This window comes from Miniopterus natalensis, chromosome 14 (genome assembly GCF_054644295.1).
Source record: "Miniopterus natalensis isolate mMinNat1 chromosome 14, mMinNat1.hap1, whole genome shotgun sequence".
Taxonomy (NCBI): Eukaryota; Metazoa; Chordata; class Mammalia; order Chiroptera; family Miniopteridae; genus Miniopterus; species Miniopterus natalensis.
This window is the reverse complement of record NC_142094.1, coordinates 42,476,177-42,492,372: the sequence shown is the minus strand read 5'-3', so window position 1 is coordinate 42,492,372 and position 16,196 is coordinate 42,476,177.

The window sequence follows — 16,196 nt, the reverse complement described above, 5'->3', positions numbered from 1 at the left end:
CTGTCCCTTCCTGAACGAAATGGCCAGAGCTTCATGCTCTTCAGGCCAGTCCAGCAGCTGACAGAAGTGTTCTGCCCGCCTCGAAGTCTGAAGAACTTCGTAGATTATGTCCATGGGCCCTCCGTCACCAGAATGAAGTGAATGAATGCCTGTGTGCTTCCTGCTGACCCTGTGGTAACGCGATCACTGCAAAAATAGCTTTCTGTGAAATGTTTTTTAAAAATAAAAAATATTGCAGTTGTGCCCTAGCCGGTTTGGCTCAGTGGATAGAGCGTTGGCCTGTGGACTGAAGGGTCCCGGGTTCAGTTCCAGCCAAGGGCACGTACCTGGGTTGCAGACTCGATCCCTGGCCCTGGCTGGGGCACATGCAGGAGGCAACCAATCGATCTCACATTGATGTCTCTCTCTCTCTCTCTCTCTCTCCCCCTTCCACTCTCTCTGAAAAAGCAATGGAAAAAATCTCCTCATTGAGGATTAAATATATATATATCTATATATCTATATATGTATGTCTATATCTATCTATCTATATCCTATATCTATTATCTATATATAGTAGTTGTTATTGCAAATGTCTTCATGAAAAGAATCTTTTTCCCCCCTAGAATCTCCCATCTTGGTCCCAGGAATAGATGCAAATGGATTTCCCTCATGAAGGAGATCTGAGGATTTTTATTATCATGCGCAAGGACTCACCGATTATCTTCCTTAGTGAAAGATCAGTCTTTCACTGTGATTCCTCATAAGGACTCCTAGGGTAACATGTTGATAAATTTTGATTCCAAACCCAGCTTCCACAGTCATCCACACGACTAGTGCAGCTCATGTGGCAACAAAGAATTTAAAGGGTATCTTCAGCATCTGCTCTGCCTCTCTGCTAACCTAAAATCTGGGAATGTTGTAGGTTAGTTTTTAACAAACAGGATTTATAAGCCAACAAGAAAATATTTCCACCTAAGTTTAAATAGCTTTCTGATTTCATCTATATAGATACTATCATTAAGTAGATATGTATAAAAAGCTATGAATAGCCCAGCCGGGTGTGGCTCAGCGGTTGAGCATCGACCTAGGATCCAGGAGATCTCCATTCAATTCCCAGTCAGGGCACATGGTTTGATCCCCAGCCAGGATCCTGCAGGGGGCAGCCAATCAATGATCAATGATGACTCTCATCATCATTGATATTTCTCTCTCTCTCCCTCTCCCTTCCTCTCTCTGAAATCAATAAAGACATATTTAAAAATAAATAAATAAAAAGCTGTGAATAAAAAATTATTTCATATAGGTCTGTTAGTCAATAGCTAGTATGCATTTGTCACAAAATCCTGGAGCAGAATCAAATTCCCTACTTCAGTGTGGACTGAGAGCTCAGTTTGGAAAATAAAGAGGAAGACTCATTATATAGAGAGTATAAAAGCCACGAACTTCTAAGCCCTGAATTGCTTCTGACCTCATTTCCCCACTGCTATACCAAAGAGATATGCAAATATTTCTCATTGTGCTGATGGGTACAGTGGTAATGAATTAATGTTGGCAAGATCTTTTGAAATGACAATGTAGGGTTTATTAAAGAAGCACGAAACAGAAAACCAGAGAAAGCCCTCTCGATTGGCCAGATTTTGTAACGTTACATAACATGTTTTTTACACCCAAAAAATAGGGCAGACAACTTTAAAGGTTGTTTTTTTTTTAAGTCTTCCTGTTACTCTGACAGTAGCAAAAGGCAGTCTGATTTAGCAATTACTGCAGATGTTCAGAGGGTCAAGCGCCTGGGAGAATGGGGCCAAGTGATGCAGCCCCTGCTGCTTGGTCTTAACCTTTCACTCAGCGAGCACTTACCGAACACAGAACACAGCGTGTGCCAGCACATTCTAGGCTGGGCCCGAGAGAGAAAGACGCCTAAGGCCCCAGCTGGGTGGCTCAGTTGGTTAGAGCACTGTCCTGAAACACCAAGGCCGTGCGTTCGATCCTCTGTCAGGGCACATATAAGAATCAACCAATGATGCATAAATAAGTGGAACAAGTCCATGTCTCTCTCCCTCCTTCCCCCTTCCCTTCCTCTCTCTTTCTTTCAAATGAATAAATAAATTCTATTTTTTTTTTTTTTTTTTTAAGTATTTTTGATTTCAGAGAGAGGAAGGGCGAGGGAGAGAGAGAGAGATAGAAACATCAGTGATGAGAGAGTCATTGATCGGCTGCCTCCTGCACGCCCCCGACTGGGGATCGAGCCCGCAACCCGGGCATGTGCCCTGACCGGGAATCCAATGGTGATCCCCTGGATCCTAGGTCGATGCTCAACTGCTGAGCCACACCAGCCAGGTTAAATCCTTTTTTTTTTTTTTTAAAGATGTCTAAGAAGGCAATACTTTCTACTAATAAGCTTAGAATTTATTAGAAGAGGTAAGATATGCATATACAAATATCTACAAGACAATGTAAGCTAGGCCATAAGAAAAGTGTGAAGTACAGCACTTTGCCGAGGTGAGTGGTCTGTGAGCTGGCCTTTGAGCTGGCCGTGAATGGAATGCGGTCTCCCAGACCCAGGTAAGTGCCTGAGTGAAAACGTGATCGAAATGCCTCCTCTGTGAAGTGTCTCTGACCCTCTCCCGCTCCCTTTCTCTTCCTGCCCCTAACGGAGGTAGATCTATGTGCTCCTTGTGCCTCACTGAATACTGTAATTTGTACAGATTTTCATTTTGACAACTATATTCTAATTGTTGTTTGCAAGTTGGTCTCTCCAGGAAACTATGAAGTCCTTTAGGACAGGAACTGTATCTTTCCATGCTTGTTTTCCTAACACATAGCAGGGTTTCTGACATAGGATACCTGCTCAATAAATACATGAGGGAGAAGGGAAATTAATTCAGGGATCAGTGAGTACTAGCATTTGACTGGAATCAAAGATTCATGAAGGATAGCAGTGGGAATTACAGCTACAAAAGTAGCTTGGAAAGTAGGTCCGACACTATCAAGTGTTGGTAAGGGGAGCTGTGGGAACTCTTCCATGCTGCTGGTGAGACTGTAAGTTTGTGCAACCATTTTGGAGAACAGTTTATCAACATCTAATAAAGTCAAAGGTGCTCATATCTTGTGACACAGATATTCTGATAGTAAGATAATATTATGTATTGTTTAGGAATTATATATAAAATGCCTGGGCAGAATGATTGCCAAATTCAGAAGAGTAGGGAAGGAGATGTGATCAGGAAAGTTTATATAAGGGTCTTGACTCAGTTGACCATGTTCTAGCTCTTAAACTTGATGCAGGGTAAATGGGTGTTTTGTTGTGTTATTTTTAATATAATCTGTATATCTTAAATATTGCATAAAACATTTTTAAGTTAGTTGGACCCACATTATGGCAGGGCAGGAATACCATGCTATGGAGTTTAGATATTGTTTGGTAGTTAACAGAGACCTCTTGCAGGCTCTTGAGCAGATAAGAGATATCATCAAAAGTATGATTCAAGTCAGCTTAGGCTCCTGCTTTATCAGATATTGGGCAAAATCACAAAGGTGTTAATGTTCTATCACTAGATATGAAGTGGATTCCTTTTTCCTCTCTACTTCTCTGACTATACACTGTTCCTTTAAATCTTTAATAGCCTGCTTTCCTTTCTTAAAAGTCTAGGTATTTTTAATTAGCTGATTCCAGGTTCTTCTGTCAACTCAATATTCTTTTCTATTTCATCTGTTCTTATAAAATCCCCTGAATATTCACTCTGTCCAGTTTTCCTATTCTTACCTCCTGACTACTTATTTATTATGTTATTTCTTATTTGGGGATATTTCATTTTCAGCCTTTAATATTCTCCTAAATTTACCTTTGCTACAAAGCTTTCTTTGATTAAATCAAAACCTTCAATTAAAAATTTCCAAGATAAATGTGTTTGCAACAGTCAAAAACAAAGAACAATATTTATCCCACAATAATAGCTAATTAACACTTATGAAGCACTTAGTATGTGCCAGACATTGTTCTAAACACTCTAGATGTAAACACTTTAATCCTCATGACAAACTTTGGAGATGCATGCTCTTACCATGCCTCTTTCTTTTGCTTGGTTTTCTAGGTGGTTTTGTCAACTTCACCTTATAAATCTGTTATTTGATCACGATAATGATAGAGTTGAAGTGTCTTCAGCTAACAGATAAACTGAAGCAAAGAGAAGTTAAACAGCTCGCTCATCAACACTCTGTCAGAAGTAAATGCTAGAGCTTAGAGTCGAACCCAGGCAGTGTGGCTCTAGAGCCCACACACTTTATCCCACCTCATCAAGCTGCTTCTTCAGGTCCGTCAGGACCCCCAGAGTGGGGAGTGAATGTAGGCTGTCCTGTGGGATCTAGGTGAGAACCTCTGGTCTCATTAACAAGGGGAATAATGATAGGAAAGTAGCGATTATTCCTTTCACTTCCTCATATTTCTCTGACTTCCCAACAAGACATTTGTTCTTTGAGGACAAGACCCACATCTCCCTTATCTTTGCATTTCCAATACCTGGCACAATGTCAGGCCTATCGAAGGCATTTTATCAGTGTGGATCAAATAAATCAATTCCATGCAATTAAGTACACATAAGTAGTAGTTATAATTTTGTTCTTCAGGAAGTTCTATTAGCTGAAGACACTTAAACTCTATCATTATTGTGATCAAATAACAGATTTATAAGGTGAAATTGATGAAACAACCTAGAAAACCAAGCAAAAGAAAAAGGCATGGAAATAGAAGAAAAAGATTTAAAAAACATAGAGGATCAATTCTGGAGATTAGAAAGAGTGAGAGAGAACAAAGAAAATGGAGGTGAAGGAAGTAGTCTTTAAAAATGAGACTAATCGGGAATGGACTTCTTTAAAATAAGGAGAAACCAAAAGGAACACAAAGGATCTAGAAGAAGGGAATCCAACCTAAGAAAGAAGAAAAGAGCATCTCTAGAATGATGTCGAAGAGAATTCCCAGGACAAGAGCTGGGCAGCAGGCTTAGCAAGCAGTCCAGGTTGGAGCAGGTGAGAAGGTTCCAGGAGAGATTTCTTCAAGAAGATGAAAGAGACAGAATACCCAACGTGGCCAAATGTATTGAGAAGAGATATAGACAATTGGTTGATAAGTACATAGAAAGAGAAAACTTAAAAAAAAAAAAAAAATAGACATGAGATCCAAAGAAAACAAAAAGTTGTGTAAGAGAGAAATCACTGGTCTATTACAAGTCTATGTGTAAACGCTATTTGCACAGAGACGGTAACATAAACAATGGATAGGGATATGACTAAGAATTACAACACAACCCTATGGAGAGGTCAGGGAAAGTGAAGCAGGCACGTGCTCGTGTGAATGAGTGACTGTGTCGGTGGTGATGCTGAAAGAGGTGAAATGCTCATCTTTCATGGGGGGAAGTCAATAAGTAAGGCATAAATATTTTTAAAATCAGTAAGTAGCCATATAACAATGTCATTTGGAGATACAGAGGTAGACGTCCAAAGAGCCAGCTGAAAAGAGTCGAAAATGGTTACCTGTGAGGAGCAGAAAATGGTGACAAGAGGTGGACTGGGTGCTGCTGTTTTTTTCAAAACAAGCCTTATAAAATGATTTGACTCTTTCAACTATGTACAAGTATAACTTAGGTTTAAAACAAACACAAAATGCAAAGAAACTATAAGAGTTTTCAAGTGGACAGGCCCCATTAGGACACCGCTCCCACCCACCCACCCAAGCATTGTCTTGTCTTATATTTCACCCCCCCACACACACTGCCACCACCTCAACCCCCAAACCAGGTTACTAAGAGATGAAAGAGAGACACTGCTTTAGTTTGGGGCCTGTTCTGTCAGAATTTTTTAGAGGCTCCAGGTCGTTTTTAGTCATTGTTAGTAGCTGACCTCTTCCTAGCAATTCAAAGGCTATCTACTGAAGCTACAAATATCAAAATCAGATCGTCTCTCCTAATGTATTTCCTTTTCCTTACATTCCACTTACCATCTTGATTCCAAAACCCTTGATTTTAAATGCAGCTTCTTGTACGTCTTTCTCTAGGTTTCCCTCCTTTAGAAGCAGGAATGGCCTCGGAATCCATGGCCTTTGGCAGGTACCGGGGTTGCAAAGTCCGTGGCACTTGGGAAACAGGCTATTTTGTTACTCTTCACCTCGAGGGATTGCCTTCAGCGAGGGTAAGAGGCAGGTACTGTTAGCTATGGGGGGGCTTTTCTGTACAGAATACTACCTGTATCTTCTCTTTCTCTTTCACTAGCAACCTACTGGTTCTGATAAGGGACTAGTATCCAGAATATACAAAGAACTCTTATAATTCAACAATTAAAAATAGTAATTCAATTTTTAAATGGATAAAGGACTTGAACAGACATTTCTCCAAAGAAGATATGCAAATGGTCAGTAAGCACATGAAAAAATGCTCAGCATCATTAGTTATTAGGGCAGGGGTAGGGAACCTTTTGTCTGCCAAGGGCCAGTTGGATATTTATAACATCATTCGAGGGCCATACAGAATTATCAACTTGAAATTTAGCTATGAAAAAAGCTCTTAGATTTATTGAATTTTGAGTCCCGTCTGCGGTTGCCTTGGCAGGGCCAGTGTGTGGGAGGAAGATATTTTCTTCTACCTTTCTAGGTTATTCTGACCCATTTTCTTCTACCCTTCTCGGTTATTCTCATTCTGTGGGTTGTCTAATAATTAAATTGACATGAGGGATTAACAAGAGCAAATGACCAAGTTTAATTATATATGCACATGTGGGAACCCCCACATACATGAGAGAGTCATAGACTCCATATACACAAGAGGTTCAGAGGCAGAAAAGTAAAATGAGGTTTATATGACATCCTGAGCTAAGGAATGAGGTCAGGAGCCTGGGGCTTCAGAGGGAAAGAAGGTCATTTGCAGGGCAATAAGAAGAGCAGATGTTCAGTAATTAGATGTTTTCCAGGCCTATAGATAGGCCATAAAAAAGTATTTCTGGTGATAACTCATATTATGGGCAAGGCCCCAAATTTAAATTCCTTCAGGGAGAGGTAAAAGTTTCTCTTAAGCCTTCAGGGATTGAATTGCCTTCAGCTCAAAATAATCCACATGCCAAGGATCACATCTTGGAGAGGAGTGTTCTGAACCCCTTCGCCAATCAAAGCCACAGTGAGATACAACTTGACACTCACAATTCACTGTTGCTATAATGAAAAAGGCACTAACAAATGTTGGTAAGGATGCCGAGAAGTAGAAACCCTCATACACTGCTGGTAAAAATGTGAAATGTTGCTGCTGCCTTTGAAAACTGTTTGGCAGTTTCTCAAAGGTTAAACAGTTACCATATGACCAAGCAATTCCCCTAGATATATACCCAAGAGAATTGAAAAAATATATAAATACAAAAACTAATACATAAATGTTGATAGCAGTATTATTCACAATAGCCAAAAATGTAGAAACAATCCAAATATCCATCAACTGATGAATGGATAAACAAAATATGGTATATCCATGTAACAGAATATTATTCAGTAATTAGAAGAATAAAATATTAAAATATGCTACAGCACAGATGAACCTTGAAAACATTATGCTAAGTGAGAAAAGCCAGTCACAAAGGACTGCGTATTGTATGATCCCATTTATATGAATAGGGAAATCTATAGAGACAAAAAGTGAAATAGTGAGTAGGAGGGGTATTATTGGAAGGATATAAGGAGTTTTGCTAATGAGTAGGGGGTTCTTTGTGGGGTAATGAAATATCCTAAAATTTATTGTGATGATGGTTGCACAACTCTGTGAATATACTACAAACCACTGAGCTATACAATTTAAGTGGGTGAATTTTATGGTGTGTGAATTATATCTCAATAAAGCTGTTATTAAAAAAATTGAGGACCCTGAAGAGTCTTTGTTTATGTGGTTATATCTATTAAACATTCACCATGTTAGGAATTAAAACATAAATGTTTTAAGTATTTATCTATTTGCTTGAAATGATAGACCTATAGCATGTTAACATAAATTTTTATGAAAAATAACTATTTTCCATAACAAAAATAATTTAATGAGAGTAATGTTATTGTTTTACATTTTTACTAATCTCTTGAATGTCTGACTTAAGATAGGTGAATTTTCATACCTATTGCCATGTGTTGTTTGAAGTATATGAGGAAAATCTAATCTCATACAGATATATAGTTGGAAAAGTGAAGAGTATTTTAATAGCCCTTTTAAAGATAATTGTGGAGCCCTGCTGGTGTGGCTCAGCAGTTGAACATGGACCTATGTTCCAGGAGATTGTGGTTCAATTCCTGGTCAGGGCACATGCCTGGGTTTCCAGCTCTATCCCCAGTAGGGGGCGTGCAAGAGGCAGCCGATCAATGACTCTCATCATTGATGTTTCTATCAATCTCCCTTCCTCTGAAATCAAGAAAAACATATTTTTAAAAAATTAAGTTGAGATACTATTAAAAAAACCATGCAATCTATAAATTCCATGCAATCCCTATTAAAATACCAACAGCATATTTCGCAGATCTAGAACAAACACTTCAAAAGTTTATATGGAACCAAAAACGACCCCAAATAGCCCCGGCAATCTTGAGAAAGAAGAACAAAGTTGGAGGGATCACAATACCAGATATCAAGTTACACTACAAAGCCACTGTAATCAAAACATCCTGGTACCGTCACAAGAACAGACATATAGGTCAGTGGAACAGAACAGAGAACCCAGAAATTGACTCAAGCCATTATGCTCAATTACTATTTCACAAAGGAGGCAAGAACAAACAATGGAGTAAAGACGGTCTCTTCAATAAATGGTGTTGGGAAAATTGGACAGGTACATGCAAAAAAATGAAATTAGACCACCAACTTACACCATACACAAAAATCAACTCAAAATGGATAAAAGGCTTAAATGTAAAACATGAAACCATGAAAATCCTAGAAGAAAATGTAGGCAGCAAAATCTCAGGCATCTCTGGTAGCAATATGTTTGCCGATATATCTCCTAGGGCGAGAGAAACAAAGGAGAAAATAAACAAATGGGACTGCATCAAAATAGAAAGCCTGTGCACAGCAAAAGAAACCATCAACAAAGTGAAAAGGGAGCCCACTATATGGGAGAACGTATTTGCCAATGACACATCTGATAAAGGGTTAATATCTAAAGTATATAAAGAACACATACAACTTAACAAAAGGAAGACAAACAATCCAACTTAAAAATGGGCAAAAGGCCTAAATAGACACTTCTCCAAAGAGGACATACAGATGGCCAAGAGACATGAAAAAATGCTCAGAGTCACTAATCATCAGAGAGATGCAAATTAAAACCACAATGAGGTATCACTTCCCACCTGTCAGAATGACACCATCAATACATCAACAATTGACAAGTGCTGGCGAGGAGAAAAGGGAACCCTACTACACTGCTGATGGGAATGCAGACTGGCAGTCACTGTGGAAAACAGTATGGAGTTTCCTCAAAAAATTAAAAATGGAGCTGCCATTTAACCCAGTGATCCTACTTCTAGGAATATACCCTAAGAAACTCAAAACACCAATCAGAAAGAACTCATGCACCCCTATGTTCACAGCAGCGCAATTTACAACAGCTAAGATCTGGAGACAGCCCAAGTGCCCATCAGTAGATGAGTGGATTAAAAAGCTGTGGGGCATTTACACCATGGAATACTATGCAGCTGTAAAAAAGAAGGATCTCTTACCCTTTGGGACAGCACGGATGGAACTGGAGAGTATTATGCTAAGTGAAATAAGTCAGTCAGAGAAAAACAAGTACCACATGTTCTTACTCATATGTGTAATATAATAAAAATAAACTGATGAACAAAATAGATCCAGAGACATAAAAGCATGGAACAGACTGAGGAATCTCAGAGGGAAGGTGGGGGTGAGGGAGTGGGTGGGGAGAGATTAATCAGAGAACTTATATGTTTATATGCATAGTCCATGGACACAGACATTGGTCTGGGGAGGGCTTAGGGGTGGGGTGGATGTGGGATGGAGGGGATCAATGGGGGAAAAAAGGAGACATCTGTAATGCTTTCAACAATAAAGATAAATTTTTAAAAAATTCATCCCACAGACTGCAAATAAAACTTAACTCGTAGCACCTTCTGTTTAAAGAGCTTTCATGTATTTGAAATCAGTGTTAAAACCAGGTGAAACCTAAGAGGTAATATAGTCCATTACCTCACCAGGCAGGAACCTCCTCACAGCATCTGGGGCAGGCTGACCAGCTCTGGTGAGCAGTGTTTACCCTTTCCAAGATATCGTAAAAGTGCAAGTTATTTTCACTTGAAGTGGGCCCTACCTCCCTCTTTCCCTACAACCACACTCTCATCCCCTCATTCAACACGCAGGAGCAGCAGGAAGGGGTCTGTTTCCTCTTCTATGGCATATTTTAAGTCCGCTACCTTAAACCTCCCCTTTTCAGTCTAAAAGTACTCATTTCTTCAAAATTCTGCCCTTCCATCTTCTCACTTCTGTAATCCCTTCCTAAGTGATAGATTTTCTGCCTCGTTTCACTATAAATTATTTGGATCTCTTCTCTATTTCTTTTCTGAACACCACAATCCTTATTCCCTACTGGGAATTATTTCCACGTGGATATTCTTCTTGCAACCCAAACTCCACACAATAAAAAACTGAACTCCCCAATTAAACGATTCCCTTTCCAAAATCTGCTTCTCTTAATATATTTTTTTAAATTTTACTACCTGTTTCAGTTAGCGGAGGCGCTACCCTTCCCGTCACTCAGGCGAGAACGCTCAAAGGCACCGGTGACTCCCGTCCTCCCTCATGTCACATACCCAACCCAGCGCCACTGCTGCTTTCATTCCAGAATGCCCCTGGGCGGCGCGCGCCCTTCCCTCCCGTCTCCGCCGTGACCACCCTCGATTTGAGGCCCCAGGACCTCCTAACTGCCCTTCCAGTCCTATTCTGGGCCTCCTTTGATCTCTTTATGTTGCCACCAGAGTTAACTTTCCAAAACATGCAGGAGAAAAAACTGTTTCCTCTCTCGCTTGACAAACGCGAGTTGGCTCCCTATCGCTTACGCACGCGAGGCTGAGCTTTGCAGCCAGGCTTTCGGGGCTCCCCTTCTGCTTTCCCTCCCCGCCCGCGGTCCTGCTCGGCTTGCATCAGCCCCGGACGGTCCTGGGCGCACGTTCCCGCCCCGCCCGACCTCGTGCCGGCCCGTCTTGCTGCCGCTTCGCTCCCTCGCCTCTTCCCCGATAGGCGTTTGCACCTTTGCAGACACCACAGAAAACCAGCCCTGCCTACCGTCCTGCCCCGGTTAGCGAGGCAGCTGTGGATTAAGAGCCCATGTGGATAATCCCGAGCGAGGGAGGGGGGAGGCTAAACCCTCTACGTTTCTTCACAGCAGAGAAGCGTTGGATACGTGCTCGGGAGGGACAGTGTTCTCCGTCCCTTTGCAAGCCTCTCCTGGGGTTCTGTGGAGCTGACGTCCGCCCAACTGAACGGTAGACATTTCGGCATTTTCCCCACTCTAGGGAAGAGCACAATGAGCTAGATCCCGGGGAGCAGAACTCTGAGTCAGGCTCCCCCCCGCGCCCCCCCGCATAAGAGGCGACAGGCGACCTTTCATTCAAAGAGAGAGGGGCTGTCCGGGCAGCGCCTCCTGATTGGAGCAGACGCAGTCAGACAAGCTTGCGGGCTGCTGATTGGCTCCGGCCGGGTCAGGCGCTGTGGGGCTGTTGCAAATGTAAATAGCTCCGTGACCGATAGTAACCCCGGTGGGAAGAGGTGCGGAGGGAGGCCCTGCGTCTCCATTCACGTTTGCGGCCGAGCCAGGCCCAGACAGGCAAGGCCTGCAGCTGAGGGGGCTGGGCAGGGCAGGACGCGGCTGGAGGTGGTGTCTGCAGATCTTAAGCTGGAGCTGAGAGTTCAACACCCACCCGCGGGGCTGAGCCGGGCTGGCAGCTTCCACACACAGCTGCTTCCTTTCTGCACTTAGCCTTGACTATTTAAGAGGGTTTAATGGCATGTTCTGTGCAAGGACGGGGGTGCTGGAGGGCTCGAGGAGGGTGGTTTTACGGGTTAACATTAATGACTGTGGTGGGTGTGCCGCAGGGAGATGGGAGCCTGTCCTGCCTGTTCCTGGTTGCGGAATCCTATTTGTGGAAAAGGCCAGAGTGGAGGCAGAGTGTAAAGCTAGAAGGGTTCCTGCTGCTTAGTTTTGCCTGATGAGAGTCTTTCCTGCTACTCCAAGGGACCTGGAAGTAGGGAGGAGGAAAGGAACAAAGGGTTCAAGTTAAAAATAAAGGATGACCTTCACACACTGCTGGCAGGAATATAAAATGCTGCAGCCACTTGTAGAAAAGTTTGGTGGTTCCACAAAAAGTTAAACATAGAATTGCCACATGACCCAGCAACTCCACTCCTAGTATATATCCAAATGAATTGAAAATGTACTCAAATACACACCAGTGTACGTGGCAACACTATTCATAAATAGCTAAACGGTGGAAACAACTCAAGTGTTCACCGACAGATGAAGAGAGAAACCAGTTGTGTTATACACGTACAATAAAATATTATTCGGCAATAAAAAGGAAAGAAGTACTGATACATGCTAACGTGTGGATGAGCCCCCAAAGCATTATGCTAAAAGAAAAAAGCCAGACACAGAAGGTCGTATATTGTAGGATTAATTTGTATAAAATATCCTGACTAGGTAAATCCATAGAGACAGAAAACAGCCTGGTGGTTGCCCAGGCCTGGGGGAAGAGAAAACGGAGAGTGACTGTTTAACAAGTACAGTCTACACTGGGGTAACAAAAAAGTTTTGGAACGAGATAGAGGTGGTGGTTGCGATACACGGTGAATGAACTAAATGTCACTTTAAAATGGTCAATTTTATGTCACGTAAATTTTACTTCAATTTTTATATATGTAACACCGAAGGGTGAATCCTTACTGCTGTCCAGAATTTTCTAAGGAAGGAGTAGAAATACAGTAATGAGAAATTCTGCTCCCTCCGCTGCCTTTCACTTTCGCTTTCTTCTCACTGCTCATTTGCTCTCGTTGGGCACAGCATCTTTTAAAGCCAGGCATAGCCCTGGCTACTCACAGCTCCTATGGGAAATGGCCAGGAGGGAGAGGACGCTTTGGCCCCTCTGAGACCATCCAGCCTGGGCCGGGAACCATGGTGAGTCAGCACAGCAGACACTTGGTCTTTGTGAGCTCTCTCTGGCGGGGCAGGACTGCATGGGGGAGGGACAGGCCTGGGTCCCGCAATGGGAAGTGCTCCGCCTTACAACCCCAGTACAGAAACTCAGCTCTTTGGAGCCTGCAATTTAGGTCTGTGGCATTTGCCCCAAAGTCAGTGTACAAGAATCAGCGCTTTGCCTAGAGCATAGAAAGTTAACTATAGGTCAGCACTACCACACCCTGTGACATCTCACACGGCTTGGCAGAGAGAATTTAAAATGACACCTTTCAATAATTTTATCAAACACTGCTTCTTTAGGTGCAGGAGACATTTCTAAACAAAAAGATGCCCTTAAGGATCTCAAAACCTGACAGAAGGGTGGAGTATTGTTTGGAAAAGTATAGAGGAAATGGCAGGTCTGTTTCTACGGTTTGAGAATAGAGCCTAAAACTCAGGTGTGGTTGAATGTTAAAATGGGTAATCAGGTGGAGTGAGTTGGGTTCTTCTGTAACAGAGGACACTTCTGCCGTTTAACTTTGCATAATTTATGCTCCCTGCCATCATAACCAGCCTTTGCCTTTGAGTATAATTAAACATCTCCAGGCATCTACTTGAATATATGAGAGATTTATGCAAACTGGGCTTATCTAGTTTATTATCTATTCCACACCCAATATAGAGAGTAGCTAATGACATTGTTCTGGAGCTGGCTTATAGCACCATTACTCTCTCACAGCTACTTTCTCTCCAAGTAAACTCAGTTATCTCATCAGTAAAACTGGGATAATAATATCACCTGCTTGCAATACAGTGAGATAACACACTGTCAAGCACTCTGTAGAATGCCTGCTTGTAGTAAATGTTGTTGCTATCACTGCATCCACAGTTCTACTGCACCCAGAACTTGGATTTTCTGCATTAAAAGTTTGTTAGATCTGTGTTTATGCAGTGGCCTCAACCCCTTTAACTAATGTGGAACATGGTATATGGATTTTTCTGAGGAATTTGGTAAAGCAAGAAAATCAGCCTAGACTCTCTAGTTTATAGCAGCTTGCCTTTTCTCATGTGGTTGGTGTCTCTGTCTCCCTGTAGTTTGAGATTAGAGACCACATCATTATATAAGTAAGAGAAAATGGAGTGTTTCTTTAGGTTATATTTGGGTTTGAATCTCAGCTATTTACAATTAGTGGTAAAAACATTAAAACACATGAAATGTTTTTTCTCATACTTTTCATTGAGATATATTTCATATCCCATAAGTTACCCTTTAAAGTATATGATTCAGTTTTTGCATGTTCAGAGTTGTGCAACCATCACCACAATATATAACTGCAAACCATTTTCATCAACCTCCCAAAAACGCCCACTAGCATTCACTTCTTATTCCCTTTCCCCAGCTCCTGGCAACCACCAACTTGCTTTCTGTTCTAGGCACTCAATATTTGGTATGATCCCAAAAATGGGGTCCCCAAAATGGGATCATATCATATGTGGTCTTTGTGTCTGGCTTCTTTCCCTTAGAACAATATTTTCAAAGTTCATCCATGTCGTAGTTTTATCGGTACTTCATTCTTTTTTCTGGCTTAGTAATCTTCCATTATATGGCTATAACTAATTGTGTTTATTCATTTCTTGATGGACATTTAGGTTGTTTCTACATTTTGGCTATTATATAGTATATAATCCTGCTATAAACTTTTATGTTCAAGTGTGGACATATGTTTTCAATTCTCTTGGGTATATACCTAGAAGTAGCTGGGTCATATGGTAACTCTATGTTTTAAACTTTTGAGGAACTGCCAAACTGTTTCCCAAAGCATCTGCACAATTTTAGATTTCCTCAGCAATGTATGAGTGTTCCCACTTCTCTACATCCTCACCAACACTTGTTATTAACTGTCTTTTTTATTGTAAACATTTTAGTGAGTATGAAGTACTATCTCATAGTTCAAATTGGCATTTCCTTGAGAACTAATAATGTTGAGCATCTATGCATGTGCTTATTGGTAATTTGTATATGTTCTTTGGAGAAATGTCTTTTCAAATATTTTGCCTATTTTTAAGTTGAGTTGTCTTTTTTGTAAGAATTCCTTTTATATTCTGGGTACTAGTCTCTTAACAGTTATATGACTTGCAAATATGCTCTCTCTGTGGGTTGTCCTTTTACTTTCTTTCATTTTTTTTTAATTAAAAATATATCTTTATTGATTTCAGAGAGAGGAAGGGACAGGGAGAGAGGGAGATAGAAATATCAATGATGAGAGTCATTGATCAGCTGCCTCCTGCACGCCCCCTACTGTGGATGGAGCCCGCAACCCGGGCATGTGCCCTGACTGGGAATCGAACCACGATCTACTGGATCACAGGTTGGCCCTCAACCGCTGAGCTACACCCAGCTGGGATGTCCTTTTACTTTCTTGATAGTATCTTGTAAAACACAAATTTTTAAATTTTGAGTAAGTCCAATTAATTTTTTTCTTTTGTTGCTGAAGTTTTTGGTGTCATATCTAAGAAACCACTGCCTAATGCAAGGTTATAAAGATTTATACCTTTGTTTTTTTTTAAGAGTTTTATAATTTTAGCTGATCCATTTTGAGTTAATATTTGTATATAATATGAGGTAGTGGGCCAACTTCATTCATTTGCATGTGGATTTCCAGTTGTCCTAACACCATCTATTAAGAAAAAAATCCTTTCCTCACTGAATTGTCTAGGCATCTTTGTCAATATCAACTGACTGTAAATGTATGGGTTTATTTTTACATTCAATTTTATTCTATTGATGTATATGCCTGTCCTTATACTTGTAGTACATTGTCTCCATTACTGACCCTTTGAAGTAATTTTGATATCAGGAAAATGTGAGCCCTGGCCAGTGTCGCTCAGCTAGGTAGGCAGTGTTCCATACACAGAAAGGTCGCCGATTCGATTCCAGGTCAGGGCACATGCCCAGGCTCTAGGCTCAATCCCCGGTAGGGGGCCTGCAGGAGGCAGCTGATCAATATTTTGCTATCACA